General features: G+C 37.4%; 1 protein-coding gene across 1 annotated transcript in view; it reads left to right on the top strand.

Annotated features, from left to right (window-relative positions):
• ACAD10 (acyl-CoA dehydrogenase family member 10) overlaps positions 1 to 15,605 on the top strand; it is a 1,588,826-nt gene that overhangs the window by 1,308,687 nt on the left and 264,534 nt on the right. The gene's annotated exons all lie outside the window — the stretch shown is intronic.

Raw genomic sequence — 15,605 nt, 5'->3', positions numbered from 1 at the left:
CAGAAAACTGCCAAATGAACCAAGTTATTGGGAGGAAATAGAGAGGGAAAGGTAATAGAATGGGAAGAGGCCAAAAATAATTTTGGACTGCAGACTAGAGACTGTGAAAGGAACAGGGGGATCCTAAGTGAAAGAACAGCAATGGTAGAGTTTTTAGTAGAATCTAGAGTAGAAGTTGCTGTTAAAAAGGGATAATTAGTAGTCCATAGACAATACTCCATTATAACTATAGGAATCAATCAGGGGAAGTTAGAAAGGATTGGAAAGAAATATTGGATAAGCAATTCAAAAAGAAATGATGGGAATATATTTGATTGGCTCTTAAATATGCAGCAAAGTCTAGACGATTTAAAATTTTTGTTTGGTAGCATTTGCACAGGTGTTTTTACACCCCAAGCAGACTCCAAAGAATTTTTTCCTCTGGTAGATTGCAAATGTTTGAGGTGTGATAGGTGAAGAATAAGGTAATTTGTAACATATTTTTGGGAGTGTAATTAATGAGTTAGTAGAATTCATATATTCCCTCCAAAATACTCTGAAATACTGGGCAAGCAATTTGGTGTAACTAAGGAAATTATTTTTTTTTTAAGCTGTGATACAGAATCAACATTGTCTAGATATAGTATGGCCTTGCTGAGTTTAGTTCTGGTGGCTGCCAAAAAAGCAGTTACTAGAAAATGGAAATGATTGTCTAAACCAACAGTACTAGAAGAAGTGAATATAATAACAAAGAGAAAATAACTCGTAGTGGGATCTTTAGAAAAGGGTAGGAACAAATTACATAGGAATATATGGGAGTTGGGAGGACTGTACATGCAGAATAATGTTTTGGAGGAAGAATAAGGTTTATGGAAAGGCAGGGATTGAATGAGCCTAGGTAATGTAATATTTGACTGACAATGACTGTATAAAATATTATATCTGTTGTATAATGTTTACAGCTAAAAATATTTCAGTACATCTTTTTCCATTTATATAAATGTATGATTCTGTATGTTATCAGTGATAATTCAATAAAGATGTTTCTTGTTTTAAGAAAGAGTTGCAAGAGCTGCTGTCTGCAGTAGCATGTTGGTGATTATGTGTGTGTGTTATTGTTGCACGTTCAGAATGTGTGTATGTAGGAGACTGTTGGTCAGTATTTTGGATATCTGTGTGTATGATACTTTGTTTTTGCAGGAAAGTATTGGTATGTTATATATATATATATATATATATATGTGTGTGTGTGTGTGTGTGTGTGTGTGTGTATATATGGTAGGTATTTTCACCAGTGGACGGTGTAATGAGGGTGTTTAAACGCATGTAGTGTTTGTCGGTGATATTGATGAGTAAGTGGGTGAGTTTATGGTATTGAGCACTGGATTGAATGGATTACCGTGTCTGCTATTTGGCTTGAAATATAGAACAGTGAAGTCTTAGCTGTATGTGTATGTTATTATGGCTTGACAGTGTTTCACTGAACAAGGCTGTGATTGGGAGTATACCGTTATGACAATGTGTAATTGGTGCGGAAGTTCTGGGGAGGTCCTTACCCACCCACATTAGACATGTGCTTGGTGTGTGTCTTTTTGTAGGTTGTGTGGGTGTGTTAGCATGGCTGACTTTTGAGTGGCACGAAGATTGTTTTGTTTGTGTGGGTATGTGTTTGTGTGCATGCTTATGCATTCTCTGAGTTGTAATCTAAATTAGTAGGCTAGTCAAGGAGATTGTTTTGTGTGTGTGTGTTTCCTTGACCTGTCTAATCCCTTAGTAACTGTTTTATTTGTTAGAAGTGCAGCTGACAATGTGACACTGAACACTGGATGCTTTCATGTGTGTCCATGGGGTAGGATTTCCATTTCTTTCTTTTTAGTGTACTTTATCATACATGCATCTATTTTGCTCTAAGCACTACAGGCTTTCCAAAGATATAGCCTGTGCAGCCTAGCAGTATTGTTTGGAGGCTCACATCCATTCTCCTGACTTGCCCCCAAACCTAAATCCTTGAGGCAGACTTTCTTTGGCCTGATGGGAGGATAATAGTTTGGGAAGAAGGAACATGCAGACCTCATTGATACCTGTCAGTAATCATCAGGGGTATTCACAGATGGAAATGGCGGGAGTGGCCATTTGTTTCTGACCATGTAAGATGGGACTGTAGCCTTTCTTAAATAAAGTATTTACACTGATATGCTGAAAGAATGCTACTGGCTTGTTTGCTGACTGCAACCTTCTAACTATGTTTTATGCATCACTGATGATTTTGTGCTTAGAAGTGGCAGAAGACAGCCAGGCCCATGTCTTTGGTCACTGACTACAAGGTGAGTACAATGTATGAGTACTTGCTGCGACCATTGGACCAGGAAGAAGCATGTGCCTGTAATCAGTGCTCACAGGACATGTTACCATTGTCTTTTCTGGGTTTGCATAGGAAGGCTTGACAGGAACATCTTGCAAGCTGTTGTCTAAGGAGTATGACATGTGGCACCTTTTATACTATAAACTCTGAATTGAGTACTAGTTTTCAGGAACCAGGAAGCTGATTAATGTTTGAGGGAAGGTGAGACTTGCATCTAGTATTCCTCAGGAACTTGAGGCTAGAGTTGTGACCGTTTATTGTGCCCTGGATCTATAAATGGTCCAGGGATGTGAGAGATTACTGAATATCTGCAAAAGTTTAAGAAACGAGAAAAGGGATAGGTACTGGTAAATTTCCAGTGGCTTCAGATGGTCTGTTGAAGGTGAAACAATTTTAAACTGATTTGTTTTAAACTGTTTTGCATTCATATGGAAGGTCCAAACTGCATCAGTGATTCTTCTTGGCATTCATCTGCATTATTTTCACTTAGTGTTATTTAAGAGTAAAAGTTGAGATGATAGAAATTTTACTAAGTAGTGTAGAGCATTTATGCAGGAAAGGTTTGGTTAAGGCACTGCAACACAACAGATGTATGCCTGTTATACCTATCTACTTGCTATTTTCTCAAACTGATAGGTCTCTCAGTAATCACTGCATGCCAGGTGTAAATAGGCTGGGTGGTATAAAAAGGCCTTTATTTTGCTATCTCTGGTGTATACAGTATGCTGTAGGAACACTGGGGAAGGATAAAGACATCTCTGATTGTTGTCTTTACCTTACATTACATTGTGCACCAGACACACCCTAGACAAATATTTGATGTTGAATGAATTAAGTAATGGTTCACAGAGGTATGTGCAGCACACAGTAATAAAGCATAGCTTGATGGAGTTCTAAACCAGATAAATATTGCATAAGCATTGCTATGCCCTAAGGCATATTGTAAAATTCTTTGATACATTTCTTTGTCATTATTTCATTTACAAAACAACTCCAAGTAAGATTATGAGGAACCAAAGTGAGGCTGAATTTTTCTCTGTAGTCATAAATGCAATGTGCAGTCAAGTTTACATCCCTCAGCAGATAAAGCTGTTACACTTTTTGTCATCTTATATTGTGTATGAGAATAAAGAGAGAGGGAGACCGGACTTTGAATATGGCTGCAAACTGATCAGTAGGTTGATATGAGTTCTCTCAGTATAAAAGCAGAAGTTGCTAAAAAGGGACTAGTGAAATTTAGTTTCAGTAAAATTCAGTTACTGGCTAGTAATTATACTGCCTGGATGCCAGCAAAGAAGAAATTTGGAGAACCAAAAAGAAACTCTACAAGAAAATAAGATTCTGTCTGGGAAGAATATTTAGCTATTCAGCAAAAATCATTTCAGGTTTCAGCTTTGGTAACAGGAGATGGCTTCTAGTAATTCCAAGAAAAATATAAATCAAATGTACTCAGAGATGTTTAAAATAAGTGAAACACTGATGAAAATATATGAAGTTAAATAACAAAAGTCTGGGAAAATCGAAGAAGCTTTAGCTATTCATATGAACTGATAAAACTACAAAATTCAGATACTGAAATTAAGAAAAGTTTTGTATGAGAGTAGGACTCAAGAAAAGTTGTTTAAAAAAGTAGAGTTAGAAGACAGAACATGAACAGAAAACCCAATATTTTATACTGTAACAGAGAAACTGGAAGGAGCAGAGTATACTTATTTTATGGAAGTACAAATAAGCCACTGGACAGGAGTTCCACAACAGGATTTGTTAATTGAAAGGGCATATTGATACCTGGCCATCAGAAAGCATTCAAAGACCTGTATTAGTAAATATGCAGTCATACCAGCAGAAAGTGTTGGTCTTGACAAAATTGTGGCAGGAAAGAAAAGTATTACAAATTGGAGACAACAGAGTGCTTGTGGAAAATGATTCTACACTGTACACTAGGAAGAAGAGAAGAAAGTTTATCTCAGCAATTAGGGAATGTTGACAGGCAGGTGTGAAATCCATCTGCCTTTAGAACATTTTTCTTCTTGGAGGAACAGACATTTTGATGCAGAGCAGACTAAGAAGGGAATAAAAAACTTTATCTAACAGAGTGAGCCAGCAAGCAGAAGAGGGATCTGCTTCTCATTTTTTTAAGAATAACAAAACCCATATAGAGTTTGCCAGTGAAACCTTATCCATTGTTTCAAAGGAATATGCTTAAATGACAGGAAAAAACTGAGTTGACTAGAAGAATCAGGAGTACCATGGACTTGAACCAGAGACTGGTGTTGGGAGATGGAGATGATCAAGGAGGAAGACCAGCAAAACCGAAATTAGTCAGTAAATGGGAGAATATAAATCATCAGTCTCAGTCATTGGATATAGGAAAAGACATGTGAAATGTGCCTTTACAAGAAAAAAATACCTGAGAAAGACTGACATTTTGTAGGCTATGTTTAATTTGTGAGTGAACTGTAAAGTATCTACCCTATCTATGTCATTAAATTTAGAAGGACACTGAGGGGAATGAAGTAACTGTAAGTGAAACAGTTTTTGTTCTCATTTAATATTTTTATTAAAATGTCATTATGTAAATGCATGCTATATTGTAAAGCAGTTCTGTATATTGTATAGTCAAGAATATTTTAAAAGTGAGGTGAGGGAGTCTTATCAGTGACGGCTGTATATGTTAAAGATATTAAACCAAGCAAGTACTTTTTCTTAGGGGTAAGATATATAAGCTTTTCTGTGTAACAAGGTAAAGGCGGGACAGAAGCAAATTAAAATTAACATAATGTTGTTGTGATCTTGGTCTGATGGTGCAGGATGGGGTGTGAAAGTGTATTGATTATATTCTATGTAGAATTAAAATTATAATTTCTCCTGATTTAATGGGAGTGGATGTCTTGATTAACTTCCTTGGTTTAAACTGTAAACTAGTTTTTTGTAGCAAAAAGCTAGAAAAATAAGGCAACAATAAAAGGCACAGGAAGTGATAATAACTTACCTTTTTTCTGTTAGGAAGTGTTCTGAGTGTGAGATAATGACATTTGCAAAGATTCTTTCATGCATCTGAAAGTCACTATTTTTCCCGTCATTACTGACTGCTTTATCTTCGAGATGAACTGAATGCAGGTGCAAGAAATTAATCCTTTTTTTAAACACCTTTATTAACTTCACACATTACAGAGTCATCAGTACGCATACAGTTATAAAGAAAAAACAAGCCATTGCAAAGATTTTTTCCTTTTCATGCAGCATACATATATAGCTTCTTTCTTAACAATTATTCAAGTTTAACATTACATAGATTGCTTAAGACTTGCCTTTCCTGAAATTTATTTATTGTTTATTTATTGTTTGTTTATTAACCGGGTTAGTCCAGCTGGGCTAGTGGCCCATTTTCAGTGGAGACCCGAGGAGAAAAGCCCAATACATATATAAAGTTTATACAATATAAAGTAAAATAGGTTTACATCATTATTGTATAAGTAAGTATACAGAATATGCATCATTATATGATGTAAGTTCAAATGGTTGTGAGTTTACAAAGGCAGAATTACAGAGACTTGCCAAATTTTATAATAGATAAAGTGAGTAGCATGATTCAAAATTAATCTGTACAGGAGTAACAGTTTTACAAGTAATATATACACACTGGTTTGCAATTTAGAGCTTTTCAGTTTGAGAATATGAGTAAGGTAGGCCAGAGGCACGTATGCAAAAGATTTTTGGAAAGATGTTCTGAGCAAGATCTATGAGGTTTGTTAAAGATGGTAAAGAAGTGATGATTTTAGGTGTTGAGTTAATAGTGTGGGTGTTTTAGGTGGGAGCATGTGAAGGACATTCCCATTTGGAGGAGAGTTGGAAGAGAAGCATGGATTTGAAGTTGTTCTGGTTAGGTATGTTACGTAGTGGTGTGGGGAGACTGTTCCATAGCTTGGCTACGGTGTGGGATAGTAATAGTTTGCCAGGAGGGTGGATGGGTTTGTATATATGTAGGAGGTTTTGGCCTTTGGATCTCAGGGTGCAGGTAGGTATATAGGGTGTTAGAGATTTAGCAAGAGAGGGGAATTCTGTTGGTTTAAAGATGAGTTTGTGGGCTGTTGTAAGTTTTAGGTACTTTAGGTGGTTGTGGAGTTTTAGCCAGTTTAGGGTGTGTAGGGAGTGACAGTGATGGGAAATGTTCTTAGAATTGGTTGCAAATTTGCATATTTTGTTGTAACAAGATTCGAGTTTAGAAAGAAGGCCAAGTTGTAGGTTGGAGAATAGGGGAGCACCATACAAGAGAGAGGGGAGAAGGAAGGTAGATGCAAGGGTATGTTGAGAGGATGGAGTAAGGTAGTAGTTATGTCTGTAGAGGAGACCGATTTTCTGGTGGGTTTTTTGATTGTTGAGAGGATGTGGGAGTCAAATTTTAGGTTTTCATCGATGGTAATTCCAAGTTGCTTGGTACTAGGGACTATTTCTGGAGGGGTGTTGTTGTGACTTTTGATGGAAAATTGGGCCTTGTGGAACTGGGAGGTTTTGGTGGGAGTGAATATCATAAGTTTTGTTTTGTTGGTATTTAGGGCCAAGTGATGAGATTGCATCCATTTTTCAGTTTTGGAGAAAGCTGTTTGGGTATAGAGTAAAAGTTTGGAGGGGCAGGAGGCTGAGCAGATGATAGTGGAGTCATCTGCGTATTGGATAATTGAGGCTTCAGGGATAGAGAGGTGGAAGTTGTTAATGAATAAGTTGAAGAGGAGGGGGCCAAGTACTGATCCTTCGGGAACTCCTGTGGGTGTAGGTAAGAAAGGGAAGGTTGATTCTTTCCATTGTACAGCCTGTTGGTGCATGGAAAGGTAGCTGGTGAACCAGTCAAGGGTTTTGAGAGAGATAGATGCAGTTGTGAGAGCTGGGACAGGAGAAGGGAATGGGAAATTGTGTCGAATGCCTTTGAGAGGTCAAGAAATAGAGAAGATACATATTTGCTGCTTTCACATGCTAGGTTGACAGTTTCAAGGAAAGAAAGAAGGGCTGTCATGGTGCTGTGGTCAGGGCGGAAGCCATACTGGGAGCGAGAGAGGAGTTTGTGCTGGATTAGTTAGGGCATGAGCTGGGAGTGTATGGTTTTCTCTAGAATTTTAGAGAGGGGAGAGAGTATAGCTATGGGTCTGAAGTTGGTTGTGTCTGTGTTCTTAACGCCTTTGTGGAGAGGAATTATGAATGCATGATGCCAGATGGTTGATACATAAGATTCCTGAATGGATCTATTCATGAGGATGGAAATGGGAAAGGCTATAGATTCGGCTGATATTTGAAGAAAATTTGCTGGAAGGTTGTCAGGGGCATTGCAGCATAGTTTTAGCTTTTGAAGTAGTCTTTTTATAGTATTGGTGGAGACAGATTTAAGGGCGAACGGGGGTGGAGGAGGGGGTGAGAGAGAGGGTTTGAGGGGCAGGGTGAAGGGTTAGTGTTGGTGGGTGGATTGGGGAAAGTGGAGGATAATGTAGCTATGCAGTCTATAAAAAAATGTTGAAGTTAGTGGCTATTTCTAGACTTGAAAGGTTAGGATTGGGGCAGGGGTTGGAATTATTACCAGGGTTGAGTATTGAGGAGATGGATGTCCAGAATTTCTTTGGATTGTTTGAGTGTTTGTATTGCAGATTGCTGTAGTAGTTTTTGCTATCTTTTCTTATTGATTGTTTGGCCAGGTTATGAAGATGTTTATATTCTTGGAGGGTGCTGTTTTTTTTTTTTTTTTTTTTGGTACAGTTTCCACTTTTTGTTTCTTTGATTCATTATAAGTTTAGTTTCTTGGGATAGCCAGGGGCAGGAATTAGTTTTGATACGTTTGGTTTGTAAAGTTTGTACAGGTTAGGATGGAAGTGCTGCCTCCTAATGTTAACTAGGACGATAGCAGGCAGGAAAGAGGAGCAGGTTTCATTAATGGTGCACTTTGATTGAAAATTCTAGGACACTATTAAAGCTTTGTGGACATAGAAGACATGGATGGGGAGAGTAGATGTTGGTCTGTGGCTGGCTGCTGAATCATTCACACAGGGAGGCAGACAAGTATATTTAACTTATTAATAGGTAGTTACAATACTAGATTTAGGTCTACATACATTCAACAAATTATGGTGATGTGGAGTCCTCACAGTAGTCCGAAAGGCTCGGGCTGGCAGGCAAAAATCCAGGGAAATATCAGAGGATTTGCAGGTGGTGTTCCTTTCAGTTTAGAGGCAGGCAGGGAGCTTCTGGAGTGATATACTGTAAAATTAGAGGAGACACACACAAAGTTAGGTTATTTTGAAGTTTGGAAGTTACAGTTATGGAGGTAGGTGTAGTTGAGGAATAATCAGAAGAGAAGGACTTCTTGCAAGTATATTTTAGAAGGTAGATAGAGAGACTTAGGGATACCCAATGAAAGAGGGTGTATAATGAGGGAGGGTGGTATAGAAGTATTAGTAGTGGGTAGCAAATACAGTTAATAAACCATGCAAGGCAGGCAGTATGTTACAGTAGTTGAAAGCTCTTCCACTCTATAATTCCTTTTCTAATGCTGTACCCCATTTTATGAGTAAGGGGTTTGAGAATAAGTAGCTAACAGGTAATCTTAAACCCATTTCAGGCAGTGAAAAACATTTAAATAAACACTGCAGAGCACCATTAAATTAGACATTAGTTAACAGAAAAGAGAAAAATAAAAAAATATCATTCAGTACTGTGCTTTAGCCCAAGGCATCCTTAAATTAACAGAAAAACAGTCAGCACATTTGCTTAGCCCAAGGCTGACTACACATTAAATTAGCATAGAGAATTCAAAAGGAGCCTTTAGCACTGCCTTAAACTATCGCAAAGAGTTTCTGCACTAGACTGGGTTCTTGCTCACTAATGTAATAAGTTTACAAGCCTTGACTGTTGGTCGGGTACCAAGGTGACCTTGTAATTGTAGGCTGGCTGGTTTAGTTGGTAAAAAGGATTATTCAGCGAGTTTAATTAAATGCATGCACGTTGCTGCCACTTTGGTGGTGTTCATTAGCTTGGTCAGTAATTGTATGCTTTACCGCTAAGGTAAGGAGCCTCGTTCGGGCTCATACAATCTATGCTTTTACCGCTAAGGTAAGGAGCCTCGTTCGGGCTCATACAATCTATAAACTATCACTTTGTGAGTGATAGTGCAGGCAGGTCAATTAGCGATGCCCTTAGGATGGTGTATTGTCGCTATGTGATTCTCCAAATGTGCTGCTGCTTCAGTATTGATTGTGTAAATACATTCCATATAAAAGTGAAAAAAAAAAACATTAATTGCCTATGCGAAAATTCTGCATAAGAGTGGAAACTATCACTTTGTGAGCAGATTATGCAGGCAGGTCAATTAGCGATGCCCTTAAGATGGCATTTAGTCGCTATGTGATTCTCCAAATAAGTTTCTGCTTCAGTAATGTGGCGCAAATAATTTCCACATTAAAGTGATAGCAGTTTCTAGATGGGAGTACAAATAGAAGTCTTCTTCTCTATTTGTTTTATTGCAACGCCTTGTGGTTGCCGGACATAAAGCAGTCAGCAGATCCAAATAAAAGAAGCCAGCACCCAGGAGAATCTGAAGTAAATAACTTTATTGTAAACTGAAACTAGACCGGTTTCAGCACAAGGCTTTCTTCAGCAGTACGTTTTAAAGTATTACTGAGTCAGAATCTTATATAGCTTCAATTAGTGATTGTTATGACATCATTTCCTGTGGTTAGAAAAACAAAAAAGGTTAATAATAAACCATGATAAATATCCACATAATAAATGAAAAAATATTGTTCATCAGCTCAAAATATCACATTTGTGCCTCAAAATGAATAGCATTCTAATGTAAATATAAAAAGCATAATGATGACTTTGCTAGAAACGGAAAAGGTTAGTATATAATAGTATCTCAAAGAGTATAAATACACAATTGAACCACAAGCATCAACATAAGTAAACTGTAGTGCAAAAAAATGGGGTAAAACCATGAAAATGTAACAAAATATATAATTTAACTGAGAAATGCTTGAAAATCATAATTTGTCATTCAATCCCGGAGGGGAAAAGCCCCCCAAGTTTAATGATCCACCTCTTTTCTTTTTTATTCAAAATATCATGCCACCCTACTTTGAATGATCGATTACCAGTTATACAATCAATGATAGTAAATGAAAATTTAGCAGTGGAATGCTTGGTTGTATGTCTATATAGGGCATTGGTTATTCTCTGGTTCCTGATGTCCCCCAAATGTTCAGAGATTCTAATACGAAACTGTCTAGACGTTTGGCCAATGTAAAAGGCCTGACATGTACATGTAGCAAGGTAGATTATCCAGTCTGAACTGCAATTACCAAAAAATTCAATGTTATGAATTTGTCCCGTATTTTTACTAGTGAAACTGGTAGTTTTAAAAATGTAACTGCAAAAACTGCAGTGGCCACAAGGATAGATGCCTATTAGTTTGTCCCCCGTGAGTGTCCTGTACTTTTTTTTTCCACAGGCCATCAAGTTAACTCAGCTTATTAGGTCGGGGTATTCTTTTTCTCAAGCCTCCGAGGATTCTTCATTACTGTTTACATATTGTTAATACGTATTTATTTAAGAGTTTATTTCAGTATTTCTTGCACTGAGTTGCACTTTACACCTTGTATGTATATGCATATTTACTTTTTTGTCTTGTTCTTAGTTGTACGTATGTCATTTATGTAATTCATACTTGGAGAGTCACTGAAACCAGAATTCCTTTTATGCATGCATATTTGGCCAATAAATCTGATTCTGATTCTGATTCTTCAATGGCAAAGAAAATAAGAGACTCAGAAAACGTTGGCTTTATTTGCAGATATTATTTTGTACCTGTTAAAACCAGAAAAGGACATTTCAGTGTTGTGGAGCGTTCTGAGACAGATTCAATTCCTGTCAGCATACAAAATTAATGAAGATAAAACATTGACTGTAGCTGTAAACTATGTACCCACACATGAATTGGTTCAGTAATACACATATTTATGAGGATATGATAAAATAAAGTGGTTAAGACTATGGGTTAAAAAAGGATTCTGTTATGGCAACTTAGGATGTGTGGGAAGAGACTAAACAAAAGATAATACAAAAACTGAGACAAGAAGCTCTGATTTAACATATGGATAGCAAGATACAAGCATCCACATGTTTTTAGTCCCTTCAGTGCTGTCAACCTCTTAGCACAAAAAATCTGGACAAAGCCAAAAATAATGTGGGGACAAAGCCCTAAAAATAGAGACAGATTTTAAACATTGCTCTTATAGACTTAGAAAGTTGCTAGAATAAAAGTTCTTGTGTTACCATGCATTTTCTGACTGATATGAAGTCTGAAACTCAAATGCCTAACATTCTTTAATTTATTTAGTCCTTACTGATTTGACACAAATATCCAGAAAACCACAAATTGTATGATGGGTGGGCCAAAATATGAGGCAAAAATCTGGACGTTCTGCAAAATCTGGACAGGTGAGAGGCATGATTTAATTTTATGCACAAGTCAGGCATATTTTATCAACCAGAGGAGAAGTTGTGGATTACAGTTATAGAGTTGAAGGATTTTATCTGGGAAGAGAAGAGGGCAAGAGTCAAGTGGGATAAGCTGATTCTTCCAATAGAACAGGGTGGTTTGGGATTACCTGATTTGAAGAGGTGTTTCAGGACTGCACAGTTAAAGCTCCCAAGCGGAAAGTATAATTCAAAGTGTAAAGGGGTGATGATGAAACAGGGTGGAAGCTCAAAAAATAGAGAGCGACTCTGGTTTTGAATGCAGGTCCTTAAAATTAGAATAACCACACAGAAAGTATTCTCTGAACTTAGCTAACACAAGACTGTTGAAAGGAGATTCTGCTTTTAGGGATAACTGTAGTTAAGAGTACAGAGGATAGGTGAGAAGGGGCTGGAATTTACTGCAGAAAACTGCCAAATGAACCAAGTTATTGGGAGGAAATAGAGAGGGAAAGGTAATAGAATGGGAAGAGGCCAAAAATAATTTTGAACTGCAGACTAGAGACTGTGAAAGGAACAGGGGGATCCTAAGTGAAAGAACAGCAATGGTAGAGTTTTTAGTAGAATCTAGAGTAGAAGTTGCTGTTAAAAAGGGATAATTAGTAGTCCATAGACAATACTCCATTATAACTATAGGAATCAATCAGGGGAAGTTAGAAAGGATTGGAAAGAAATATTGGATAAGCAATTCAAAAAGAAATGATGGGAATATATTTGATTGGCTCTTAAATATGCAGCAAAGTCTAGACGATTTAAAATTTTTGTTTGGTAGCATTTGCATAGGTGTTTTTACACCCCAAGCAGACTCCAAAGAATTTTTTTTCCTCTGGTAGATTGCAAATGTTTGAGGTGTGATAGGTGAAGAATAAGGTAATTTGTAACATATTTTTGGGAGTGTAATTAATGAGTTAGTAGAATTCATATATTCCCTCCAAAATACTCTGAAATACTGGGCGAGCAATTTGGTGTAACTAAGGAAATTATTTTTTTTTTAAGCTGTGATACAGAATCAACATTGTCTAGATATAGTATGGCCTTGCTGAGTTTAGTTCTGGTGGCTGCCAAAAAAAGCAGTTACTAGAAAATGGAAATGAATGTCTAAACCAACAGTACTAGAAGAAGTGAATATAATAACAAAGAGAAAATAACTCGTAGTGGGATCTTTAGAAAAGGGTAGGAACAAATTACATAGGAATATATGGGAGTTGGGAGGACTGTACATGCAGAATAATGTTTTGGAGGAGGAATAAGGTTTATGGAAAGGCAGGGATTGAATGAGCCTAGGTAATGTAATATTTGACTGACAATGACTGTATAAAATATTATATCTGTTGTATAATGTTTACAGCTAAATATATTTCAGTACATCTTTTTCCATTTATATAAATGTATGAGTCTGTATGTTATCAGTGATAATTCAATAAAGATGTTTCTTGTTTTAAGAAAGAGTTGCAAGAGCTGCTGCATTGATGTGTTTGTCTGCAGTAGCATGTTGGTGATTATGTGTGTGTGTTATTGTTGCACCTTCAGAATGTGTGTATGTAGGAGACTGTTGGTCAGTATTTTGGATATCTGTGTGTATGATACTTTGTTTTTGTTTTTGCAGGAAAGTATTGGTATGTTTTATATATATATATATATATATATATATATATGTGTGTGTGTGTGTGTGTGTGTTTGTGTATATGGTAGGTATTTTTACCAGTGGATGGTGTAATGAGGCTGTTTAAACGCATGTAGTGTTTGTCGGTGATATTGATGAGTAAGTGGGTGAGTTTATGGTATTGAGCACTGGATTGAATGGATTACCGTGTCTGCTATTTGGCTTGAAATATAGAACAGTGAAGTCTTAGCTGTATGTGTATGTTATTATGGCTTGACAGTGTTTCACTGAACAAGGCTGTGATTGGGAGTATACCGTTATGACAATGTGTAATTGGTGCGGAAGTTCTGGGGAGGTCCTTACCCACCCACATTAGACATGTGCTTGGTGTGTGTCTTTTTGTAGGTTGTGTGGGTGTGTTAGCATAGCTGACTTTTGAGTGGCACGAAGATTGTTTTGTTTGTGTGGGTATGTGTTTGTGTGCATGCTTATGCATTCTCTGAGTTGTAATCTAAATTAGTAGGCTAGTCAAGGAGATTGTTTTGTGTGTGTGTGTTTCCTTGACCTGTCTAATCCCTTAGTAACTGTTTTATTTGTTAGAAGTGCAGCTGACAATGTGACACTGAACACTGGATGCTTTCATGTGTGTCCATGGGGCAGGATTTCCATTTCTTTCTTTTTAGTCTACTTTATCATATATGCATCTATTTTGCTCTAAGTACTACAGGCTTTCCAAAGATATAGCCTGTGCAGCCTAGCAGTATTGTTTGGAGGCTCACATCCATTCTCCTGACTTGCCCCCAAACCTAAATCCTTGAGGCAGACTTTCTTTGGCCTGATGGGAGGATAATAGTTTGGGAAGAAGGAGCATGCAGACCTCATTGATACCTGTCAGTAATCATCAGGGGTATTCACAGATAGAAATGGCGGGAGTGGCCATTTGTTCCTGACCATGTAAGATGGGACTGTAGCCTTTCTTAAATAAAGTATTTACACTGATATGCTGAAAGAATGCTACTGGCTTGTTTGCTGGCTGCAACCTTCTAACTATGTTTTATGCATCACTGATGATTTTGTGCTTAGAAGTGGCAGAAGACAGCCAGGCCCATGTCTTTGGTCACTGACTACAAGGTGAGTACAATGTATGAGTACTTGCTGCGACCATTGGACCAGGAAGAAGCATGTGCCTGTAATCAGTGCTCACAGGACATGTTACCATTGTCTTTTCTGGGTTTGCATAGGAAGGCTTGACAGGAACATCTTGCAAGCTGTTGTCTAAGGAGTATGACATGTGGCACCTTTTATACTATAAACTCTGAATTGAGTACTAGTTTTCAGGAACCAGGAAGCTGATTAATGTTTGAGGGAAGGTGAGACTTGCATCTAGTATTCCTCAGGAACTTGAGGGTAGAGTTGTGACTGTTTATTGTGCCCTGGATCTATAAATGGTCCAGGGATGTGAGAGATTACTGAATATCTGCAAAAGTTTAAGAAACGAGAAAAGGGATAGGTACTGGTAGATTTCCAGTGGCTTCAGATGGTCTGTTGAAGGTGAAACAATTTTAAACTGATTTGTTTTAAACTGTTTTGCATTCATATGGAAGGTCCAAACTGCATCAGTGATTCTTCTTGGCATTCATCTGCATTATTTTCACTTAGTGTTATTTAAGAGTAAAAGTTGAGATGATAGAAATTTTACTAAGTAGTGTAGAGCATTTATGCAGGAAAGGTTTGGTTAAGGCACTGCAACACAACAGATGTATGCCTGTTATACCTATCTACCTGCTATTTTCTCAAACTGATAGGTCTCTCAGTAATCACTGCATGCCAGGTGTAAATAGGCTGGGTGGTATAAAAAGGCCTTTATTTTGCTACCTCTGGTGTATACAGTATGCTGTAGGAACACTGGGGAAGGATAAAGACATCTCTGATTGTTGTCTTTACCTTACATTACATTGTGCACCAGACACACCCTAGACAAATATTTGATGTTGCATGAATTAAGTAATGGTTCACAGAGGTATGTGCAGCACACAGTAATAAAGCATAGCTTGATGGAGTTCTAAACCAGATAAATATTGCATAAGCATTGCTATGCCCTAAGACGTATTGTAAAATTCTTTGATACATTTCTTTGTCATTATT

The sequence above is a fragment of the Protopterus annectens genome, chromosome 4.part0 (genome assembly GCF_019279795.1).
Source record: "Protopterus annectens isolate FY-2018-M chromosome 4.part0, PAN1.0, whole genome shotgun sequence".
NCBI classification, from domain to species: Eukaryota; Metazoa; Chordata; order Ceratodontiformes; family Protopteridae; genus Protopterus; species Protopterus annectens.
This window is presented reverse-complemented; position numbering and strand designations above follow the sequence as displayed.